General features: G+C 38.4%; 1 protein-coding gene across 2 annotated transcripts in view; it reads left to right on the forward strand.

Annotated features, from left to right (window-relative positions):
* MEIS2 (Meis homeobox 2) overlaps positions 1-25,000 on the forward strand; it is a 171,952-nt gene that overhangs the window by 139,840 nt on the left and 7,112 nt on the right. The window lies entirely within an intron of this gene.

Below are 25,000 nucleotides of genomic sequence, written 5' to 3' on the forward strand. Positions count from 1 at the left end.
ATACCAAGAGTATTTAATACTCTTTATGTATTGAGTGGTGCATGTACCCAAGATGTGGGTCAATGAAGAATCAGGAATGCTGGCTTGGCAAAAAGCTTCCCTAGGCAGAATTTTCAAAGAGGCAGTCATATCTAGTGACTAGTATTCAAAAGTGAATAATCTAGAATTACAGACCTCTCTACAGCTGTCTGAAAACTCAGCTGTCTTCCTTTTTTTTGTTATTTGGAGGATGAAATTGGAACGGTGAGCTAATTAGTTTGATGTTATCCATAATAAAATAATAATTTCCAGAGGAAACTGAGAGAAATTCAAAGATTTAGATTGTACTTTTTGTGCTTTTATACTTGTCCACTTAAATAAAATCATGAGAGTCACAGAGTTGTGAGGGTTGGAAGGGATCTCTGAAGATCATCTAGTCCAGCCCACAATTGAGAGATTGATACTAACCTTCTGCTGAGTTTATTTAAAGATGACAGAAGCAAGAAAATTCTATTTAATCTTAAAAACTACCAATGGAAGCAGAAAGGGATTGAAAAATTTGTATCATCATAGAAGGGCATTATGTAGAATTAAGAAAATTACAGTCTTAAATGTACTTGGTGACCTAATTAGATTGTTCTTTGTTTTCTACTGGCTTAATTATTTATTTCTTTTTCTTCTATATTCTTTGCCTCAGTTTAATGACTGATGTAAATCACAGTCCATGCAGCGTTTCTCAAGTCAAAATTCCATATTGTACTTTCACAGCAGAAATCTCTTGTTGGCCAAGACTAGTACTGATGAAAGACTTATTAAAAATCCATTCTCCTTGTGGAAAACTGCATTTTGAAGGATTTTTTATACACCATCTTTTATCAGACAACATAAAATATACTATATTTCACTTGCTTTTTTTCAGCCCCCAAAAAAGTTTCTACAGCTCTTTACATTGTCTGGCCTTGCTAATTTGTAAGCCTGCAAGTTTACAAGACTGTTTTCTCTGTGTAGGAAGAATATGCTATGTTACATGGAGAAAACAAACAAACAAACAAACAACATTTTGAAAGCAACACTCTTTCAAAAGTATGTATTTTATGTTGATGGGCAGTGTCCTGTAAGGCAGCCAGTAATTTCTTTGGAAAACACTGGGAATATTTCTGTTTTATATACTCAGAAAGAAGTCAGGTTTTTTCTATTAACTTTACAACTATGTGGAACTTCCTTAACACTGTACTCTTTTGTGAAGGTCTTGAATGTGGTAAAGTCAGTCCATTTATGTTTTCCATGATGTCTTTCTTTCTCCCAACTTTAACTTTTCAGTGCCTACTAAAGCCTAGTAGTTTAGTCAATGGGAACTATAAAAGGAAGACAGAAACAAAGGCACAGTAGTTCAAAGTTCATTTCTACACAAGTGCACAATATTGCTGGCTGGAGGGAAAGATGAGTCCTGCTGATCCCTTGAAGGTCTCATTACTAAAATCTAGGGTGTAAACTCAGGAAAAAGCCAGCCATTTGGTTCCAGATAAGGCCATTTCTCAGGGTTTTTTTTGTACATTTAGCTTTATTTTGATCCCTTGTTTCTCAAATTTTGCTCTCTTTCTGGATGAAAAGTAGATGTCTCCACAGATACCTTGGATGTTTTTCCTGAGGTGAATCATGAGTTTAATATTTTTTTATAAAATTCATCAATGTCTATGGCCTTAATTATAATGAACTAAAATAATTTTATTTAGAACCAAATATTTTCTGTCTTGCTGAGCGTCCCATTGCTTAGTTTAATCAAATCCCACCAATACAAAGGACAAAATAGTTTGATCAGTAAAAAAAATGAGATGACTGTTGGCTGACTTGTTCAGGAACAAACACTTTCTGAACCCATTCTTCAGAAGAGGCCTAACTCCATTAGGCTGTCATAGCACCTGCCTTATTCTCAGTCATGTTAATGAAGTTATCCATATGCTTACAGACAAGCGCACACTTAAGTAAACTGCTAAACCAGGGAGACCAAGTCTCAAAAGTCTGTGGCACATGAAGGTTCTGGAGGGTTGTGTTTGCATAAAAGCAGTTCTGAGAAGGAGCTTTATTCTTCAGCCACACGACTTAATGTTTATTTTTACATGTCAAAACTCCCACTTAAATGTAAAATGTTGCTTCTCTCCAAAAAACAGAGACAAACCCAGAAGCAGCACTGTGCTTTGAGCATCAGTTTGGCTATAACATTTCCTTACATTTTGAAATATGACATAGTGGTAATGCAAAATTAAAGATTAATCCAGAATCACTCTATGAACCTGGGCTGAGGGTTATTTTTTTTTTCCTGCGGAATCCCAGTATTATATTAGTTTTATATTATTATGTTCACTGCAAATTTTTCCTACAACTTTACTCAGAAATTTCTGTTTTTTCTTTTTCTGAGAACTAGTCCAGGATATCTAATTTGTGGACTTTGTATTCATAATATAGCAGGTCCTTGAAATCCAGCTGAGATGCAAAGCTCACTGTAGACATCATCCGTGTAATAGTGGCTCAGTTTCAAATGGCCCTCACATGCTTTTATAAATACCACAAAGCACATGTCTGTTTTAGGTACATGGATAGCTTTGGAAATGTGTCCCCTAAATTATTCAATTACCTGACAAGGTTATAACAGTCTGCAAAGGCTTTCTGACAATAGGTATTAGCAGTGAAGTCAGCAAGCGGATTCACCAAGTGAACAGTGTACAGTTACCAGCATATAACACTGAGATGGAGCTGTGTGCTTCCAAAGAGATGTTAGAAAATTAAGTAATTAAACACTGAAGTAATAAAGGTAATCCGATGAAAAACTGCAAAACCTACTTTTTGGAATCTCACACTAGTATATTTTTGTGTTATATGTCAATATACTATAGAGCAGGATAAAAATAAATTAACATAGCATTAAAATATTTTGGATGGAAAAGTATAAAAAAACCATTAAAACATCTTTTCTCCTAAACAACTTTCCTCTTTGCTGCTTCATTCTGTGACTTTCCTGCAAAGTTCATTGGAGCACTATGCAGGTAATGGAAGTGAGGCAGTGGTTGGGGGCTGGCAGATTTTCAAAGTTATTCCATTCCTTTGGTTTCTCCTTCAGATTGTCCATAGTCCTGTTTCAAAGCCTACTGAAGCGAGTTGGAGTTTTTTCCACCTATTTCAATTTTGGATTTTGAATCAGTCCTCAAAGAGCACTTGCAATAAGTTACTCAAACAATATTTGCAGGACAACAGAATGAGACACAGCAGAGTTTCCTGAAAACTGGGAAGGAAAAGACACCGAGATACATCTGTAAGCCATACTACAAAACATGTACCTGATACGGGTATTTCATGTGGACCTCAGGGCACTGGCTTTGTGACTGTATACACATATATACATATATAAATGCATATACATATATACATATATATACACACACATATATATAAATTTGGGGCATATGTCTCCACTGTATTTGCTGACTTTGCCATTTACCCATTTAAATGAAATGTGGTACAGTAATAATGCAGGGTATGCCACCATGGAAATACTTACCTGCAGACCTTCCTCTAGCAATTCCCCCACTCATGTTTTCTTGATGCTTAGTCTATTCTGACTTTGACTTTGCATAGTAACTTACTTCCAAGGAACAGTCATGTAAGGGGATGCAAGCTATCTGACACATGAATTGTACCAGGGGAAACACAGTACTCTTTGCTTGCATTGGCATGCTCAGAAAAGGGCACCAAGATTCTTGTCTCCATCCACTATAAAACAAGCAAATAGCATTAATGTCAAATAAATCTGAAGGTGCTCTGGCACACATGCTTCTCTTCTGCAGTGAATCTCCAGGTTGAAGAAAATGGCACAGCAATGAAATACTGATTGTTTGAAACAACCTGTGTACTTAAAATCTTTAAATAGATACAGTTTTCTTTAAAGGAGAAAGAAAATGGACCCGTTTATATTTACTATTTATATCTCTCCTCCAGGGCCCAGTAATGATTATGCCTGCAATTTACATCCTGTAAAATATGATACAAAATTTTAGGAGATATTGGTCTCATGAAACTCCTGCTTTTCCCAAAGCAAATGAAGAGAAAATTCGTTGTGGTTGAGAGACTTTACATAGTGCAAAACCAGGAAAAATTAGACTTACTATTCCTCTGATAGACCTAGAACTAGGGCCCTGAAAACAGTTGGATCCTGACACTTCAGCTCACTTCCATGTCTTGTTCTTTTGTTGGCCTCTGATAGGTCGCTTCTTTCACTGGAAGCCAAAGTGGATTGGCTTTACTATTCCCCTCCATGGTGTTCACTTCATTAGACAGCTGATGGCATCTGTTTTCATATAAGCCACCTGCTATGAGGAATTTCATGTTTATTAGCTTAATAGGAAATGTATTTAAAAGGAATACATGAAAATAGGCCTGGATTAAAAATAAAGAGAGCAGAGGTGAACAAAAACGTACAGAAGCTTACATATTTTCTCATCAAAAGCGGACAAAAATAGTTTCCTCCTGCCACAGTTTCTAAAGCCTACATCAACATTCTTCTCTTTTTTAAACCAGGGGCTCTAATAACTCCTATTCATACATAATAGTGACAATACCACATATTACTGTGTTCTGGTTTAAGTTGTGCTTCCTCAAAACAAGATGTGAGTTTGCCCTCTAATGTATTTAAAAAAACAACATCTCAGGTGTCCTTCTTTTTTCTGTGCACACTGTAGAAGCACAGTAAGTTCCTCCTTTATCTGTGTGCTTCCCACTTTCAGTGGCTGATTCTTTCTCTTCTTTCTGATTGGTGGATTTGATTTAATCTTGCTATGTGCAAAGGTAAGAGATTCTTTATAGGGATGATTTTTTTTTAATCCTTCTCTTTCCTGTCCCTTTTATGAGAGAAGTATTAACCTAGAGACTCATAAGGACATAGTAATTTGTCTGTCTACCACTTTGGTACAGTGTTTATCTTATGGATAACAAGTATTTAATATACCAAAAGATCTGCAGTTTCAGCATTGAATTCTAGTCCAGTTCATATCAGTACTTGGCAAAAGTCAATTACCAGTGTTTGCTTTGTGGCTTGTGAGAGGTGAATTGGTGGGTCTTCGAATACACATCATACAATCAGATTAATTGGCATCCTCTTTGGTAGTTCCCTGAGAGAGACCACTAACTGAACAGGTCCTGAAATTGAAAATGTCTGGGTTTTATTTAGAAGTTAAATATATTAAATCAAAAGTATAGAATGAGGACAGTATTCTTCTTGTAGATTTTCTAAAACCAATAAATCCATGCTTACAGAAGAAGAAAAAAACCCCACCCCAGACAACAATAATCGATTAAACACTCAAAAATAAAGAAAAAAGAGAAGAAAAATGGTGAGGTAAAGTGCTCTTTTATGTTCCATTGCACATTCTGCATGAACAATAACATTCTTTTGAGAATCAAAACTGAAATCCAGGCATTTTTAGCTCACAGGAAAATTTGTGTTTTGATTGAGCATTTATGAGCTTAGAATTCTTAAATATCGGGCTAATTATCCCACATAAAAAAAAACCCTAATCTTAGAAAGACTTCTGAAAAGTTACATGTGAATAACAGTTGCAGAACAAATTGTAAACCAGACTCTAATAATTGAAGCTAGTGCAATAAGTCCCTCAGTCATCATAAGAATTTCAATCAGAGGAGGGTAAATCCCATGCAGTGTAGAGGCATGGATATATGAATATCTATATATTTTGGTGCCCTTTATTGTCAAATTGTCTCAAAAACAAGAGAGAATATATCATGAAAACATAAGGAAAAGGAGAGGTGAGATAGGGAAGAAATAATTATTAGTATCATTAACAGCTAGGAAACTGAGCATCAGGTAGACTACAGACTTGATTATTAGTAAAACTGTAAGAATAGCATGGAATATGTCTCTGAGGCACAGAAAAAGCAGTTTCCTACTTTGTCCTTGCTCATTACAGTAATATGTGTTCATTACTGATCACTATCTGCTATAGGTTGCTGTCATTTTAATGCTGGTTTCTTCCCTAACTTCAAGGAGGTGTGGATAGAAAATAAGTCAGTTCTAAACTCTGCTCACTCCAACTGTTTCTTTACTTGCTTCTGAAAGAGCAAGTCTTAGACTCACTTATTTTCATAATCAGCGTCATAATCTATAATTAATTGGTTTATACATGCTAATAAAAAGTATATGTGATAAATTCAAAAACCAGACACAATTCACTCTTACCCAAACCCCTACTTGAATCCATAGTCTGCCCTTCCTTTGTATTGTCACAATAGAAAAGTAAAATATGCCTCCGTCACTTTCTTTCCAGGTTCACCACAGTGAGTTTCTGGCCCCTAGGATTTTGCATTGCGTGTTTGCTCTATCTAGCTTGCAAGCTGTTATTTTAGTAGCTGGTGTGACCTCCCCTCCATTGGTACATTACCCCCTACTTTTGCTGAAGGATGACAATGACGATGATGTATTAGGTCTTTCCTCTTTGTAACTACCATGATATTACAATGAGCAAGTATTCACTTCACACTTCTCTGATAATCTATTGGTATAGATCTGTGGTTTCCTTTTAATGTCTGGTTCATTAGATGGTATGAATGTGTGTAGCATTTTTAGCTGTGGTTGAGGAAAGCAGGGAATGTCGAGGTTAAGGTTTATGACTGTCATGTTCAGGAATGGAGGGTTATATACTATTTCTGCTCTGAGTCTCTGCCCATAACTCCAATTGATGCTGGAGTCACACATTTGTCTGAAAGCTGTTTATTAATCTGTGAGCACTAATAGATTCTATGGGTGATTCTAAACCTCCTTGAAACTTTCCACAAAGCAGGATTGAAGAAGTTATGGCATATTATTCAGGAATGTAAACCCCAAGATATAATAGCACTGTCCTTAAAACCACACATACACAGACATTACTTGAAGAATATTCAACAGTGTCATTTATTATGTAGAGGGCACTATACAGTTGCCCTCCCCTGACACTAGCAATACAAGTGCTTCATGAGGGAATAAACCCCTGAAAGCTTGGTTGCAATTTACTTCTTTACTTCCTGTACATACTGACAATGATAGTTGAATTGAAAAGCATTTTAAAATTCATAAATATATAAGTAGCCATTATCTAGTGGAAAACATATGTCTGACTATAGGACCTGATCCACTACTCAGTTACTCCAATTTTAAACTAATGTAACTCTCCAGTAATCAATGAGGATGCTGGTGTGTGACAAAAGTAGCATAAGGCAAAGGTTTTTAGTACATGTAAGGGTCATTTTACTTAAAAAGAAGGCCACCATTTTCCTTGTGTGTTTATTTTGAGTATGTTAATCCAAATGCCCAGAAAAAGAGGCACTCAGGCTAACACAATGGTTTTAAAATCTGTTTGTATTGTGGCTGACAAAAAGCTAAAAATATTTAGCTATGTACTTCCTATAAAGGGAAAACAAAACAAAACAAAAAACAAGCAAACAAAAACCCCAAACATGCTGTATATTTTTCCTCCCTTTCTGTGGGGCAGAAATTTGTTTTTAAATTAGCCAAATTCAACTGTTCAGTAGGTTAATAAGACAGTGATTTCAGCTGGAATTTCTTTTGATGGTTAAGACAAAACTTCATAGATTGCTTAATGGAAAGTGGACGGGCTGTTCTTTATATGTTCATAAATGCAAACAGTTTAAGACCAGCAGGAGGCCATTAGAGCCTTCTGTCTGAACTATTTTCTCTTCAGTTTTACATAGATCCTATCTGAACCAAGCAGACTTGAGTTTTGTCATTTGTTTTTTAAAGAGGCATCCCATCTCAGTTTTTCTGAAAAGTGTTGACTCATTAAGTGTTAATCATTTCACTGTGTATTAGTAAATCAAGCGTGGAAAACAGAACCTGTAATTCACAATGCAAAGTTTGTGTAAAAAAAACAATCCTCCCTTCTGCCTCCCAACTCCTTTGCAAATCTAGCACCATAGCCTAGGGAATGAACATAAAAGTAACACAAGGCTCTGGAGTTATTTGCACGCTTTTTAAGGAGGGTCCGCTGTGGAATTTCAAAGACAATAAGCAAACTTGCACCAGGCAAATAAAGTTGCATTCCTTTACATTTTAGATGTGAGAGATAAGACAGATACAGTGCCGTTCAGTCCTTTACCAAGGTGACACAACCCCAAAAAGCTTTGATGCGCTCTATTGGAAACCTCATGTGGATTTGAGTAGGAAACAAAATCTGATTTGTTTGTTTGACTCGTCTTTTCTAACAACATGCATTCAGAAAGGGTTTCCGTACAGTTCTCTTCCCCTCTCTTTATTGTGTGGTTTGCTTTGTTTGCTAGAGTTTAAAACTGCCATTATGTGAAAGTGTTGTAAGTATAAATAATTTAGAAGAGAACTCTGTGGGGATGCTAATAATATGCCCCTGCTTTTTTCTAATAGCAACTCATTACAGTTCTGAGAAATAGTATTCAATAGGAATGATTATACAACATCACTGCATCATGGATATTCTGGGTGTTGACAATAAAATAATTTTTACATCTATTCAATTAAGTGTATTTTCCTTCTTAAAAATGCCCCCACACACTTTTTTGTTTGGTTGGTTGTTGTTGTGGTTTTTTTTACTTGCACCACTGCTTTAAATTCTCTAAAAATAGCCAAAGTCTTCTTGAGTGGAGAGATGGATGGGCAGACAAATACACCCATCTGGTTTTATCTTTCTTATGTGTTCGAATGTACTACCTTTCCTCAATAAGAAGCCACAACGATACGATTATCTAACAATGCAAAATTACTTTTAAGAGAAATCTAATAAGTTAATAGGTGTTTAAAAAGGCAAATGTACAAAAGTAATAAGTGGGTAAAACTCCAAGAATCCTACTCTGTTCGCTCTCATTTAAAGGAAAGAAAAAGCTTTTAATGTGGCTTCTCTGACTCCTACCCCATCATTTCATAAATTGCTTTGCCAACCCTTCATAGCAAATAGCAATTTTAAGTAGGCCAACATCAAGCTCAAGTTTTACACACTTGGTGGTAGCTGCTCTTTCAGGAGTCAGGAAGTCCGACAGTTGAGTCTTTTTTCTTTTTTTTATATTTTTTGTTTAGTCTTCAATAAATGAATGGGTGCTGTCAGTCTGAATGACTGTTGCTTAGCAAAATCAAGCTCTTTATCGTGCTAACCTGATCCCAGGGTCTTTTGGAAAGCCATAGGGCAGGCAGGCACTGTTTAAAGCAGTCATAAGTAAAGTCTACTTGGCGCTTCTCACACAACAAACATCAGTGAGGATTAGACGACTCATGAGATGTAGTGGCCACCCTCTCGCACAGATGCATAGTATTTCAGGACTTAGGTCTTTGAATTACATTATGGAGAAAGACACAGATTATAGATAATAATAAACTGTTCAAAGCTACTTAAAAAAAAAAAAAACACAAAACAGAACAACAACAAAAAAACAAAAACCAACAACAATGACAAAACATTGCAGACCTTTATCAGAACCATATTCACACCTTCTGTTTCAATGTGTAGCTATGTTATAATGATTCTCAGGGCAAATTATTTCAATGTTAAAGGTCATAGAGTACATTTAAAAAAAATAGAACTCAAGAATTGGAGAAAAGTGTACTTATAATTTTAAATTACTGTGAAAAGCTTCACACTAATGACTATAAGAGAGTTACAAATACTGATGAGATGGAATAAGCCACAGCTGCAGCTACTGCAGAGATTCCTTGGCTAACAAACTATTACAATAAACAGCATTGTTAAAAGACATTTGTGGTTTAGATAGTATAATTTCATATAGATGGGTTTATAACCTGGTGAACAAAACTGACCATGAACCCAGACCAACATTACCCTCTCAGATATCCTTAAATACAAGTCTTACTCCTCTGTACACCTCTAGGACTCATTTAATCTCACTGCCCAAAATCCACATGCATTTCCTTATATTGCTCTTTCTCTCACATCTCCATTGTCTGCCTCACTTCCTATTTCCACTTCAACAGTATGTATCTCTTGTACCTGCTTTCATCTCTTCTCACCTAAACTGTTGTAGCCCCCTTCTCTCAGGATTCTAAGTCCCAGTTCTTCAAACACACACACCCAATGTGCCAAATGCTGATGCTTCCTTCTCACACACACATCAAAATCAGATCCTGCTTTAGGCACTTCAGCAGCCTTCCACCACCCTTTTCCAGATTGATTTCAAGTGTCTTTTTTAAAACAATGTCAAAACCTACTTCAACATAGATATCTTTTTCTTTTTCTTTTTCTTTTTTCATATTCTCCTCTATACTCTATCTAATGCTACCCTCTCCTCAGTTCTGCAATCTCAGTTGAAAAATTCTTCCTCTCTACCATAGCTTCCATCTAAAGGGCCTTCTCTATCTAAAGAGCCTTTCTGTATTGTTGGTTAGACATATATTTTCTCCTTTGCCTGTACATACCTCTTAATTTCTCTCCATGGAAATTGGTTTGGGACTCAGTTCATGAGGAAGATTAAGACCGTGTGGCATGCTTAAGCAGTTAGTATAGAACTGTGCTATATTAGAAAACCAGACTAGATCTAGGTAGCACTTGGGATAAATTTGGCAGAAGGATGAAATGGGTTTTTTCAGTCCCTATACAAAATACGCCAACAAAAAAATTCACTTACCAGTTTTTCACCTGTATTTAATACACCTGCAAATGAAGTATAGCATTTGTCTTAGCTGCACATCTTTGCATCAAATTTGTCCTAGTAATGAGCTGCTTGCAACCTTGGAGATTTTTTATTCAAATTAGGATGTGAAATTTAACATTATGGTGTTTTAATATACGTTGTTTTGCAGACCCTAGTTTCTTGGACCAAAGAAAGACTGGTCTTCTAGATAATTTTTGGTGTTTTTTTGACTGTGAAGACATGTATCAGGCATCAAAAAATAGGCAATTAATTGGACCACTCCTCTCAGCAGAACTGATTGGTAGTTAAGGAACATACATAAAATACAGCTGTATTTTTCAATTCAGGCTTTTGTCAATACTGATTTAGAATCCAAATTTTTTCTTTGAGTAACGACCACTGTATTTGTTTGGTTTTATTTAACTGACTCACAAAGCTAACGTGTTTTCTGAAATATCTCTGAGAACTCAGGTGAAACACCACAGGCTATATGCTGTCTTAGGCTAGAATTTACTAGGATTAAAGCAGTTGTGGCATTACTAGGGTCTGCTAAGCCTCATGTGATTTATAAAGATATAAAGTATAGCTTTTATGATTACGATGATGCTAAAAATTTTGTGGATGATAATATAGTCACATTGGAAAGACTGACTATGACAACTGGGGAAGAATCAAGAAAAGGAAATGGAAGCTAACTCTCCTTTACTAGTTCATCTGAATGGGTGTCAGAATTTGTTCTTTTTATTATTGTTTTACATGGATGCAAGTTTACATGTATAAAAGCATATTTGATTTCTAAAATAGTTAAGTATTACAGGATTTTAACTATCAAATCAAAAATGCGTATTGTTCCTAGGAATGTACACATCATTGATAATTTTAATAATTCAGAGTGAAAAACAAAGAGTTATTTTCCCTCTTCTAACCACTGATTTATCTTCCTATGTTTTCTTCAGTTTTGGCACTGAATTAGAATGAAAACATTTTGTTTATTATATTTATAATTAATGTCTTCTCAAATAATTTTTTACTTCTTACACACACAAGCACAATGATGAACTACTTTGTTTGAAGATGCTGCCTGTGAATTTGGGGCACTTTTTTCCTCTTTTCACAGGCTTTTTTTGCTTTACGTAATCTTCCTATTGACCTTAAATTTTGTGGTTTTCCCAAAGGTTGGTTAAAGATGTTTAAAAACTTGCCTTGAACTTTATGTGAAAGTATTATTATAATATTGGCTTACAAACCAATTAAGCCACAATAAAAGATCTGTGTAACACATTTTACAAAATGTTTCCTCATTAATATATACGTATCTGTTAGATATGTATATAATTTCAGCTGCATATTAGTGTCAAGCACAAACCCTGCAGTCTTAGTTTAAGCTGATCTTTATCTTTAGCCATCACTGAATTTTCCAGCATCATCACCTAGCTTCTGCCCAGTCCCAAGAAGCCTTAAATCTTTTTGTCCACATACACTTGTTTCCATTGGAGAGCATCCACAAAACTGCTTAGAATGAGATATAATTGAGAAACCTGAAACTGTAGACCTAGTGGTACTGAAGAGTGAGATATCACGTTGCCCATGGTTATTTTATATAGAACGGACTTCCAGGACAGAGGAGTAGGACCACAAATACATATATGGTTACAAATAAACAGGAAGGTGCTGCAGAATGACACACAACTTTCAACACAAAATCAGCCTTGCCTCAGTGTATCTCCTCGGGGGTCAAATCCGCCCAAAGCTTTATATGAAAGAAGCAAATAGGGTAGAGGGAGTGTTATACTCAATGGCTCATTGGCTAGAAAATTCACTTGTTAAATAGGATATATGTTTGCAGGTCTTCTCTTTGTCTTGATTTAAATCAATGTCTTAACTGTTTCAAGTGAGTTGAGTTTCCCAATCAATGGGCTATTGAACATAATGCTCCATCTTTGCTCTTGTTCACTATCATGCTTTCCATGTTCTCCTGACTGCCAGTTCTGTTTTATATGTAACAACTAGTCTGTAAAACAAAACTACATAAGAACAAGGGCTTGACTGTATAGCTTCTTGGTTAGGGCTCCAACTTCAGATGTGTGAGAATTAAGTGCTGGTTAATTATGACTGTGTAATTACTTGAGGTGGAACATCTTCAGAATGAGAACTGAAAGGGCATTGTTCACTGTACTGAATACCTGGGTGATTCAGATATTCTTTTAGGATGTGATGGACCTATGCTCAAGTCTTTGTTCCAAATCAAGCAGGATAGAGAGGCAAAACTTTATCTCCTTCTTTCCAGATAAACAGTCAAATAATTACGGTGTCAGCTATAAAGGAAAGCGATCTTTATCTGTATTGTTATACGAAAGAACAGACCTGTTCTAAGATGTCTCTCTCACTAAAAGGATCCATAGGAATCCTGACTGGACCTAAGTGTCTAACTCAGAGATACAGCATGGCTACAGCAGAAGGTATCTTATTGTTAGACTATGCATACAAAAAGCAGCAAAAAAGATTATGGGATGGGGCATTAAAAAGGAGAAATCTTCCAGTGTTAAATGAGTTGCAGTTTTTCTGTGTGTGTGTGTGTTTGGTTTTTTTGAAATGTCATTTGGTATCTAAGTCCAGCTTCTAGTGATTCCCAGAACATCTAACCAGAGACAGGAATGTCCCTGGGAGTAGATCACTTACAATTCAGGCACTAGTGTCAACATCTCTTTGCAAATACTGCCTTAGGATTGACTTTACAGTGCCTATGATGATTTTGAAAATAGGATTTGGTAATTTTGAAAATGTTCCTTATACACCCAAGTTCTTTACTACACAAGGCTGAAGTGATGAGCATTGCTGGGTACAGCCCTGCAATTACCAGTTTTGTGGACTCAAATGCATGTTTATACACATATTCTTAGATGCCTTCACCCCTACGCAGTGCAGAAACAATTAGTGAAATTGTCCTGAAAATTAAGCCTCAACACCCTACTAGTCAGAACAGTCAGAGTTAATATTGAAATCCATCAGCAACCAGTTATTAAAATTATGTAAGATCACACAGAGAGTTTCCAAACTGCTCTCATAAAGAAAGATAAATATTAGATAAGTTATATAGATTGGGTTTAAATTCATAACAGATATCTCAACTGTATGCAAAATATGGGATAGTGGAACACATTACAGAACTGGCCAGTTTTCACTGAAGAAATACATGCTCAGTTTCAAGTTTCTCTTTGTGGCATGATTTAATTTTCACATGAGATATGTAAGTGGCAGTGACTACACTAAGAGACAATTTTCCATCTACCTGTCCTTTAACATAATAAAAAAAAAAAAAAAATCCATCAATAGCCCCCTTTTTACCTGGGGAAGCCAATGACAACCAAAAGGTGGTACACTTGAGCACAGCCTCCTCCAATGCTCTGCTCTGCCCATAAACCAGCTGAGCAGCAAAATGAGGGGAACCCAACCTTCCAGGTGCTTCAGAAAGCACATACCTTCCCAGTTTCAGTCCTTAGCTTGTTCAGAGTAATGAAAATATCAGAGAGAAAAGAAAATGTGTAACATTCACATATATGTCCTCAATCATAGCATATCTGGCCATCTAAGACCCCTGCAGAGCTCCAGCAAGCTTTATCACTGACTTGCCAGCTGTACTTTGCGATTATCCCTGGTGAGCCAGCAAGGTACGCTGGGGAGCAAGAGCTGAGCCCTGGGGGAGACAAAACACTGGTCAGAAAGTACAGGATCCTGAGCTATGGAGTGATAGGCTAAGGAAATGGCTCCACAGAGGTTTTTTATTTTTTTCCCATTCCATAATCCCAAACCAGTTTGGCTTACAGCAACTAAGACACAAAGATACAAGAAATGCAGTCATATACTAACAAACTCTCAAAAATGTTTTCAGAGCATTCTCCCCTGATTCCTGTGGGATACAGAAAACACAAAATGGGAAGAGACAGAGTAAAAGATTCACCAGTATGACACTTGGAAGATCCATATAATTACCTCTTTATTTTAGGACACTTAAATAATATAGCTGTCCCACACTTGCACTGCTAATACATACAGTCACTATGGAGCACATATTCCACAACATGGCAGGCTGCAGTCCCATGGTGTCTGTGGTGTTGATACACTTTTAGCTACTAAGCCATTAGACCTTCTGGCTTGATAAAGGCTTGCCACTGGTGCTGGAATAATTAAAGAGGAAAAATGAACATGATCCTGCGTCTACAGAAAAAAAAGATTAACATAAGCAAAATATCCAGTAACCAGACAATGCAAAGAGGAAAACACAAGGGATACCAGCACGTACATATGACTTACTGAGAGCTGATTAGGTGTATCTGGATAAGCGCTATAACATGGGAGAGGGGGGGATGTATTTATATATAGTGTTTTATTTATGCCCATTACTTCTAATTGTCTAACTAGTTCTCTTTCCTCTCACGTATACTTCAGTATCCACCAACCAGAGAAAGATGTCTACAGCTAAATATCTGCCAATTATTATGGACTTTTGCTTAATATTCTATTGTTCCACTGACAGCACAGGTTTTAATATATCATTTTATATTATCCTGTACATCATCATTTTCCTGCCTCCCTTAGGGCCCAGCTGTAATAGTTCTTATTTATTTCCACAAGCTAAAATATATGCAAAAGATCTTGTAGTCATGATGTCAACTCACCTCTTCACATCTTTGTTTTTGCAATCCTTTTTGTCTGTTTTTAAAGTTACAGTATAAAGACATGTGAACACAGCATGTGTGTAGACACATACCAGGGTCAAATACACAGCTTGCTCTGTGGCTCCCTTCCCCATCCTTAAAACACAAGACACTACCCTCCCACTTAGCAGCATTACACTGCAGTCTTTTCTTGTGGCCTGTAGTTTTCTTTTTTTTTAGCCAATAAACTTGAAAAGAGACCAGAAAGGAAATAAAGGAAAACTCACTTGCTATTCCAATGGGTGAGGCAGGAGTTTAACAGTCCATGCAGTGACTGAACACCTCACAGAATCTGCTCAGCACCTTCTGAGTCTAAAAGAACTGAATGGAGCATTGACTCTGGGCTGGCAGTGCCACGGTCTGGTTAGTTACATCAAATGCTGTTTCTTACTGAGTACTTGTTTTGTAAAATGCTTTTTTTGAGGAGAATCTATAACAGTATAAGCTGGGGGTGGCTGTGACTGTATTGCTATCTCTAAAACAGAACAGGCGTCTTTAGGATCAGTAGTTCTCAAACTTTCAGCAGTGCGTTTCTAAGAAAATATTTTTGCTGTGTTTTTTTTTTAAATGGGCTCTTTGGATTCAATTTCCTGAGGTCTCCTTGTTGACAGGTAGAAAAATACATATTTTTGCTCCTTCAGATTTTCATAACAATGAAAAAGTGTACAAGCTTCCTGGTCAAGACAGGACAGTGGGTACAAAAAAATTGTTATCTTAAGGCAAAATTTACTGTCAGGGAAAATGGAACATTCCTTCTGAACTCACAAACTGGTAGTGCATGTGCAGGTTGGTTGTAGATGGTTGCTACAATAAGGCTTCTTTCATACAGGTGTGTTTATGCCCCAGGCTTGCTGGCCACAGTCCATTCCACTTACAGAAGCTGAATTAAACAATAACTACTGCATTGCAAAAAGAAGGAAAAAAAAAAAAGAGAGAGAGAGAAAAAAAAAAGAAAAAAAAAGAAAAAAAGGTGAGCGTCAAAGGAGATGCCTGAGAGCTTTGTTAGGGCCAAGAACAACCCTGTTGCAGTTGTCAGAGCTTGTTGATGTTGCAGAGAATGGCACTTTTTTTTTTTTTCCTTTTTTTTTAATGCTGGATTTTGTGGTTCTGCCTTAGGAAAGAAAGTAAAATAGAACGGAAGAACAAAGTCCTACTCTATAAATCAGCAGCTGCTCCTTGCCAGATCAAAGGAGTGACATTTTTGCTCCTGGACTACTTGTCCACTTTAGGTGCTTGACAGACAGCTAACAGCTGGCCTGTTACGTGGTATAGGAGAGTTAGGCTACATCTTCTTCAGAGTAGATGACAAGCTAATCAGAGATATCCATAGCACAGGACATGTGAGTGCACCTTGATCTCTTCAAACATACCCAGTACATAATTGCTAAACACCTTTGTGCATTTTTGGCAAGTTGCTACTTAGGTAGTTTCCACTGAAAAGTAAGAAGGAGAATTAATGCCTTAATCTAATTTGATCAGGGAAGTTAAACAGATGTTAAATTTGTTGACAACTCTCCTTTTCGAGTCAATTTAGAACTGGATAAAAATTTAATATGAAACAGTTAAAAAGATGTGTAAAACACTTCAACCTGGTATTAGTCCAAAACTACACTTAAAAAAAAAAGTTACGTAAAACGAGGGCCCTCAACTGCTTCGTAAGAAGCTATAGAAGCTGGTTGTGTTTTCAAGATGCTGGACCCTCATTAGTTTTGAAAATCTTTTCCAGTGAATTTAAGATGATAAATTAATACATCTTTAAATGTATTAGTTACTTAAGATTTTATATGAGCTACGTTATCTACCTTTAACATGGATATCTCAGTGTCAGCAAATCAAAGCGCATGACAAATTAGCTAAAATTGTATTTAGCATCTCCACAAGACATATGTATACAAACCTGGAATTTTAATGTCAGTAGTAAAAATCTCAAAGTGATCCAGTTTCTGGTTGATTCCCATCTGCAATAAATCAAGTACAGGATGAGGTTATATACCACAGCTTTTGTCTATTGACTTTGCATTTTATCTGTAAGATGTGAATAGCTAAGGAAGCATGTCTGTTTGTCTCCTCCCTTCCTTTCAAGTATCTTTAAAAGATCATTTTTACGGTGCATGATAAACAACCATATCTCAATAATGTGATGGTACTCGTGGAAGAGCAACAGCCATCGCCAGGCCTGTTACATGGCTCCAGGCACAGCTGTATGTACCGAAAGGTCCACATTACTGGCCAGAAATCCAGGGGGAAGAAGGGATGATACTTTTCCACCTAAGCTGAGGTTTCCTGAGAGCTTGTCAGAAACTTAGTGCCTACCCCGTGGCAAGTGCGGGTGTGGAGTGGCAATTCCTCAGCACCTTCGCACTAACAAACGCACCTACGTCCCAGCTGTACCCCTTCATAGCGGGGATCCACGGCCTGCTTGCTGCCCCGGACAGTGCAATGCCCGCCTTGGCACCACGGCAAACCAGAGTACGGCCGCAGCCCTGCCCGCCTCTGCGGGGCTCGGCGAGGCAGCCCTGCCCCTGGGGCAGCGGGCCGGCCCCGGCCGGGCTGCGGTGCTCTGGCCCCCCCTCATGGCGCCCTGCCGCACGGCGGGAGGCCTCACCTGGGGCCGCTGGAGGCTGAAAGTCGGGGTGAGCCCGGCTCTGCAGCAGGGAGTGACGGCTCCTGTGCTGCCAGCACTACTGGGCACCGACCCCAAGCGCAGGCTGGCTTTGGCCTCGGCGCCAAGCCATCATAGCCCTGGGCCGGTGACGAGGCTGATGGAAGCAGCGGGGCACAGGCTGGCAGGGGAGCCAGGTGGCCATGGGGCCTCCAGGTTCGTGGGGACCACCAGCGAGGAGCCCCAACTGCGGCTGGGGCCTCCAGGACATCTGACTTCGTTGTAGGGAAAGGTTCCTGTACACAAGACCCTGCCCCGGGAGGGAGGACAGGGTGGCTCCTGGGGCTTGTGGTGCAGTGTAGGTGCTCCCTGTGACAGCCACCAGGTCCTTTCTTGGCAGAGCCAAATCACTTCCTTACGCTCCCAAGAGGTAACCTGGTAACTGAGAGTTACATGTTTAATGAGACAGCTTTTCTCTGAGGTGAATAGATGCCTGCCTTGCCAGTTCTCATGATTTTATCACAAGGCTCAAGTTGTTTCATGTTTACTACAGGTCCCAGCTCCAGGAGACAATTGTTATGTGAGAATCTTTTGAGTAAGTTTCTAGCTTTTGTGGCTGAGAAGAGCGGTTTAAAAAAGTGGCGCAACGACTGAAAAATTTACAAAAACCAAGAAGAGTGCTGTTTACATTTCTGATCTTTAGCACAGTCTCACAGTTACATAACGGGCAAACAAATGCCTTCCAAAAACTGGAAGCTCTGAGTCGTGTAACATATTTTTAGGAGTTCCAACATAAATATACAAGATGCAGCAGAGATCTTTGGGATGGTTAGCTGATGGCTGTGGGCTGCCTCGGACACCCAGCTTAGTGGTCTCTGTCATCTTCTGAAGCCTTCTCTCTACCAAACGCGGATGATTACTTAGGTCCTCTGAATCACACCTTTGACAGATGTAAGATGTCTAAATCAGCTTAAGAAAATCACTTTAAAAAGCCCATAACCTCCCTTCTCTAACAAGGCTGAACAAAAGTATGTGAAGTTTTGTCAGGGAATGAACTTGCCTGTCCCTCCCTCTTCCTCTCAAAGCCAGTCTTGTAAGTGACTCCGTTTCTCAATATTCATGGCTTAGGGAAGCCTTGTTCAGGTGGCTCATTTCCAGGTGACTAACTCAGCTTTTTTTAATTTCCTATAAGGAATACTGCAAATAAGAGTTGGTAACCAGGTGCGGCATAGATTCAGTGAAGCATAAACAAGGTCTTTTTCAACTATTTTTGTACATACCATGTACAGAAGGATGTCTAAACCTAATTCTGTCAGTTTAGAATACATGTTGGAGGAAGAAGTTAAGGAAACTAAGATAACTAGATTTTACTTGCTCAGATAAAAGTTTGGGTGATAGACAAAGACTGCTGTAAAGGGGTGGAGGGTGGGTATATATTGATAGAAGTGTTTCTGCAAATTATTCTTTTCTAAGCATTCTTTCAGACTGCTGTGATCTGCTCAAGACTTCTGAAATTAGTCTTTCAGCTGGGGAAAGAAGTAATTTTCTAGCTTACCTATGAAAACATTTTCTGTAACTTAGATATAATATTTCATTGGTTATTTTCCCTTCCAAACTAGGGCATTCTTGGGCAACAAGGGATCAGTGTAGTTATATTATTGAGCTAAACACTGACATGTTCATAGTCCAAATACTGAAATATAATTTAGGCAAAGATTTATTTTCCCATCAAAGGTGAAGACATTTGGAATTTTTTTTAGAATGCGTTCTTAGGCTCTTACTCAGCAAAACACTGAAGCAGGTGCTTAAACCCCATTTATTCATCAAGCTCAGCTCCCATTTACATAGGTTTAATAAGAACCAAGCTTCTCATCTAGATTTAGCAGGTTTTTTAAAAATCTTTCTAGACTGATCCTCCAGGTACCAAAACAAAAATTGAAAATTTATGTTCAGAAGACAGAAGAAAAAAAAGAGAAACAAAAGAACAATGTTGTTATTGTTACTTTTATTTTTGTTATATAAATAACTAAGCCTGCAACAATGTTCATTCAGTATCTCTGTTCTTTTCAAGTGAAAGAGAAGAAGTGTCTTCTTGGGTTAAAATCTAAATTGTCATTAATCCTTTTAGAGAACTGATGGTGAATTCATCTCATAAAATTGTTTATGTTTCTGTTTTTCACCTAAGGAATTGAGAAGCCATGTATGCAGTGGCTGGTTTGTTAAATAAATGCAATAATTTACACTTCATTATCTATTTTACTTGGAAATCCAAATTGAAGACTGCTACTGAAAACTTTTGAGTCATGTGGTGGCTCCATGTTGTTGTTCCTTAGTTTCTCAGAAGGAGCAATATATACTCTGCTGCAGGAGACTGGTTCAGTTTTGCACCAGCTCACCACACAGAAGATACTACATGTATAGACAAGTGACTGGAGTTTTACCACTCTCTCCTTGAGTTCAGATTACACACCAAGTTGGGGATGAATTGTAGTTTCCTAAGCTTTCATGCAATTCATGCTCCTGAAAGAAGACCTGTTATGACCTTACATAATTCAAGTGAATTTTCCATGGTAGCCATAGAATAAGGCTGGAGATATTTCTAATTCTGATTACCAATCAGTACAACCACTAGCAGTTCATTTCAAGAACTGATCTGACTCAGATTCAGTCATGGAGTGATCACCGCATTTTAGAATACATATACAGTATGTGTAAAAAAGACAGTGGAAACAGCAACCGGAATTATTTTTGAATGTGCCAGATTTGAGTAAGCAAACTAAGAGATATCTGTTTTGCTGTTTATTCTCTTTTGCACTTTGTAGAAATATCTCTCTGTGATTTTATCTGAACATTATTTATTACAAAAATGGAATGTATTATGTAAATGTGAGTTTAATGTCATTTGATATGACTTGAGATAAAATATGATAAATATATAAAGAAGATTAATTACAGGACTTCTTGTAAAATACAGTATACATTATTATTTTGGACAAAGAAAACCAAGGCTGTATTTGAAGAGATGCAATTAAATGCATATATTTCGATTATATTGTCATGCTAATTAGCAATGGTAGGAAACAATTAGGAGTAGGGCTTCAACACCAGACTACAGTGCATATTCACTAGTATACCTCTCTTGCTCTACTGGTTTTTGTACAAAGAAGATAAAAACAAAATATGTTCTTTTGAAAGTCCATACATTTTGAAAGATTTTGAGCCAAATCTTGTTTGTTGTGCTTTCATAAATTGTTCCACAAAAGTTACCAGAACTACTTGTGTGAGAAAGACAGATGCTGGCTATAGGAAATATATGTGGCTGCCTTAGGTAGCAATTAAAGAAAAATACAAGATGCAAAAGACGTTCTTTCAATTCAAACGGCTGTTGTTTGAATAAGTGATGTCTGTAATCCGTTATTTGCAAAATCCTGGAAATGAGATTTTCATTAAACGTAGTATGTCAATGACATATATTTCTGAACATTACACACCTCATTTATCATTCTGGAATGAGGACCAAGTACCATACGAATGTGGAGTTTGTGCAGGTATTGCCTCACAACCCAGGAGGCTGATGACCCTTCTTTGTCTACACAGCAGGTAAGGCACACACAGTGGCAATGTGAGCTCCCTTTGCAGTCCCCTGCCAGTGTGCCTGACTGCTAAGCTGGGGGAACAAAGGAAAGATGACATATGGATAGCAGATTGTAGGAGTGCTGAAAGAGGACTGAGGAAATCTATGTTGGGTGTGTGGCTCTGCCAAAGATCTCTTGTATGACTTTGGCCTTGTCACTTAATCTCCTTCTGTCTCCCTTCCTCTTTACAAACAGGGAGAAGGCATCTCTCCTCTCCCCCAGGCTTTGCCTGGAAATCTGTTCAGACCCTGAGTTCTCTTGGACGATGTGCTTGTGCAGCATGGGGTGGAGTAAGACTGAGTTTCATTGGGTCCTCTGACTGCTGCTATCATCCAAATAATAGGAATTACTATTAACAGAAGAATAACACAGGAATCCATGTCTTGTTGATAGATTTTACTCATCTTCTCAGGCCATTCAATCTTTGGCCTCTGGGTGAAGGGTATGAACAAGGCAGGCAATTAGTGTCAGGAACAGAGCTGTGAATTCTTCTTTTATAGGGTTCCAAATAATGTTGGAAGTAGTGGCATTGGTGTTCTCTTTTTTCACCTGTCTCTTAATGTCTTTTGAAGACATTTGTGCCAAATAGCATTCCAGTGTTTCTGCAATGCACAAACTGAAGTGCTGTGTAAAAGGCTGTATTTTACTTTACTTTGGCCCTAGAGATGCTCCCTGAGGGACTCAAAAAAAAGCCCTCAAAAAACATAAAGGCTAGGGCAGTGACTATGGTTTCTATGTTTCTATTATGCACTGTGCATATTTATGGGACAGTATAAGAAGTAAATAATAATCCACAAACACTGTGTTCTGTGCCCTTGTCTACCAGTTGTGCTGACACATTACTTGATGTAGCTACTGCTAATGAAACTAAGATCTGATTTTTAGCTTCACCTAAGAAGTATGTCTGTTTAGCACCTGCAGTCTGCAAGTATAAATAATTTCATGTATAATTTTTCAGACATACCCTTTGGTGGGTATAACTGATGCTGTTTATGCACAGGATTTTTCAGAGGAGCCATAGGACTGGAATTTCCAAATTATGTGGAGGCCTAGAACCTCTGTGTTCCTATCTCTTTCTAAGCATAAGGCAGTCTGTCTTCTCTTCAGACAAAGTTTTGTTAGTCTAGAGAACATAATTTTTACCTGCAGTTAGGGACATGGGCAAAAGAAAAATGGAGAAATAATAAAACTAGAAATCAAACTCAAGCACTATTTTTTACAATCGTCACTGGACAAACGTGATCACTTTTAAAGCTCTTTTTTTTCTGTAGGATGACAAAGATCAGGGGACTCACTATTAGGGCTTTAACTCCCATTTCCAAAATAATTAATGAATAGCCTCTATGTGGAGTTTACCCTGCAAGGCTGGCACTGTTCATATCAGCAGAGTAAAGTAAAGCCAAGACCTTTTGGGAGCTGGGCAAGATTAGATATTCAACACCCATCCCAAAAGGCTTACTCTATGGTCCCCATCAAATATGTAAGGCTGGAGTGAAGTATCCCAAACTGTGTGTTCAGAGGTAAAGCAGTTGTCACCTGAAACCCTCCAGGACTTAGAATTTTCTTAATGCTCTGCCTTGTTGTGTGAGCCCATTGAAAAAAAAAACACTTCAGAGGGCACCCATTTCTTACTAATGTAAACTTTCTGAGGAGTATCCAAAGTTATGACCTCTGGGTGAACCTTTAACCTTCCCCTTAATTATTTGTTTGAAGACAGTGTCGAGTTCTCCCGCTGAGAGCCGAGGCCCATAATGCTTCGCAGCCCTGCAAGCCGGGGTGTGTGTGCAGGGAAGTGGAGAGGGACATAAATAAGGGGACCACCAGATGTAAATAATAAAAGTGGTTGGAGTTTAAATAAAAAACGAAAAAGCAATTTGGTTTCCCTGAAGAGTGGCCTGATTGAAGAAAGGGGGTTAGTAAGACGGAAAACGTGTGCAGGGGGTGTGGGGTGTTTCTGTTGTCTGTGATTTTTTACAGGCCTAAATAAGCGTTCATTCCATTCTTTAAAACCTTGCCATCTGTATACACCATTAGAAGCTCATCGGAGAAGAGAAAACAGTCTTATCAGGCTTTCCCGTTAATCTCTATTGGCCTTAACTTTAGCTGATAAAAGGCGCGCTGGATGGAGGAGGTTCAGGTCAGGCTCCATTTGGTCAGCACGGTAACGCTACTGGAAAGTAACTCAGCAAATTAAGGGCTATCGGAGACCTTTGTCTTTGAGGATGGAAACATGCCTCCAAATCCCAGCATTGTGGCAGAAGATGCCTTCGCTACGCAGCAGTCAGAAGGGAATAAACAAGTACATCGACTGTGTCTGAGTTTTTATTTTAATACCTGAAGTCATGACTAATTCTGAGGCAAGATGACATTTCTGACAACTGAATTATATTTTTCCTAAAGAATAAAGAGTGTCTTTTGGATGTAAACAGAGAGATGCAAAAGAGCCCTTTAGTGTTACTTGTAGCATTTATGCGTCTGTCTAATGAAATTTCCGCGACTGTGATTACGGAAGATGCAATGGAAGGTGTGTCACTGTCTTTTATTATCTGCGGAGGAATTTAACCGGGGGGCGGGAGGGAGCGAAGCGCAACAAAAGGCCTTGCAGAGCTGATGCTATATAAAAGGCTAGCAATTTACTAAATGAGCAGATGAACTTAGTTTTCAGTTAACTGACTGAAAGACTTCACTGGGCGTTGGATCGAGCCCAATGGCAATTATTGGAGGCTGTTTTGGATGATGGGCATGTTAGTATTTCTGAAGAGGATTAAACACTAGTATTCGACTTCATTAGCACTCCTTAAGGGTCACCAGCCGAAAGCCTGAGCTGTGAAATAGCTCACAAAACCTGCACGAAAGCTCAAACACAAAGAGGGGGGACAAAAACAAGCGTGGCTCCTGAATGATAGAAAATTGCCTTGTTTTGAAAGAAACTCTGTGAACAGGCAAGTTTTAAAATTATTTCAGGAATATGAATTTGGCTTAGCTTGTGCCAATGTGGATCGCTGCGCATTAAGCTAATAAGAAATATGCAAGCACTTATTTTTGGATTACTAGCAAAATCAAATCCAGTCTCCGCAGCCAACTAACTGCCTTTACCAGCCCTCAAAAGCCTCGGCAATTGCCCTGGTTGGAGAGGAGGGGGAGGGGGGGTGGGGGGGGGGAAGTTATTTTGGGCCTAATATTAACCACATGTACCTGCGACCAGGGGGTTTCTCAGGAGTTTAAAGGTGGCCGAGCGCGGGGCGGGCGGTGGCCTTGCGCGGGGTGTCCCCGCTCGCCCGGCCGCAGGGGTCGGCCCTGGCTGGCACTGACCTCCGCACGACCCCCGTCTGCACCGGCGCCGGCTGCGGGAGCTGCCGAGGAGCAGAAGTCTTTCTGGGCCGGCACTTATTGCTGCT

The sequence above is a fragment of the Apus apus genome, chromosome 5 (assembly GCF_020740795.1).
Source record: "Apus apus isolate bApuApu2 chromosome 5, bApuApu2.pri.cur, whole genome shotgun sequence".
NCBI lineage: Eukaryota > Metazoa > Chordata > Aves > Apodiformes > Apodidae > Apus > Apus apus.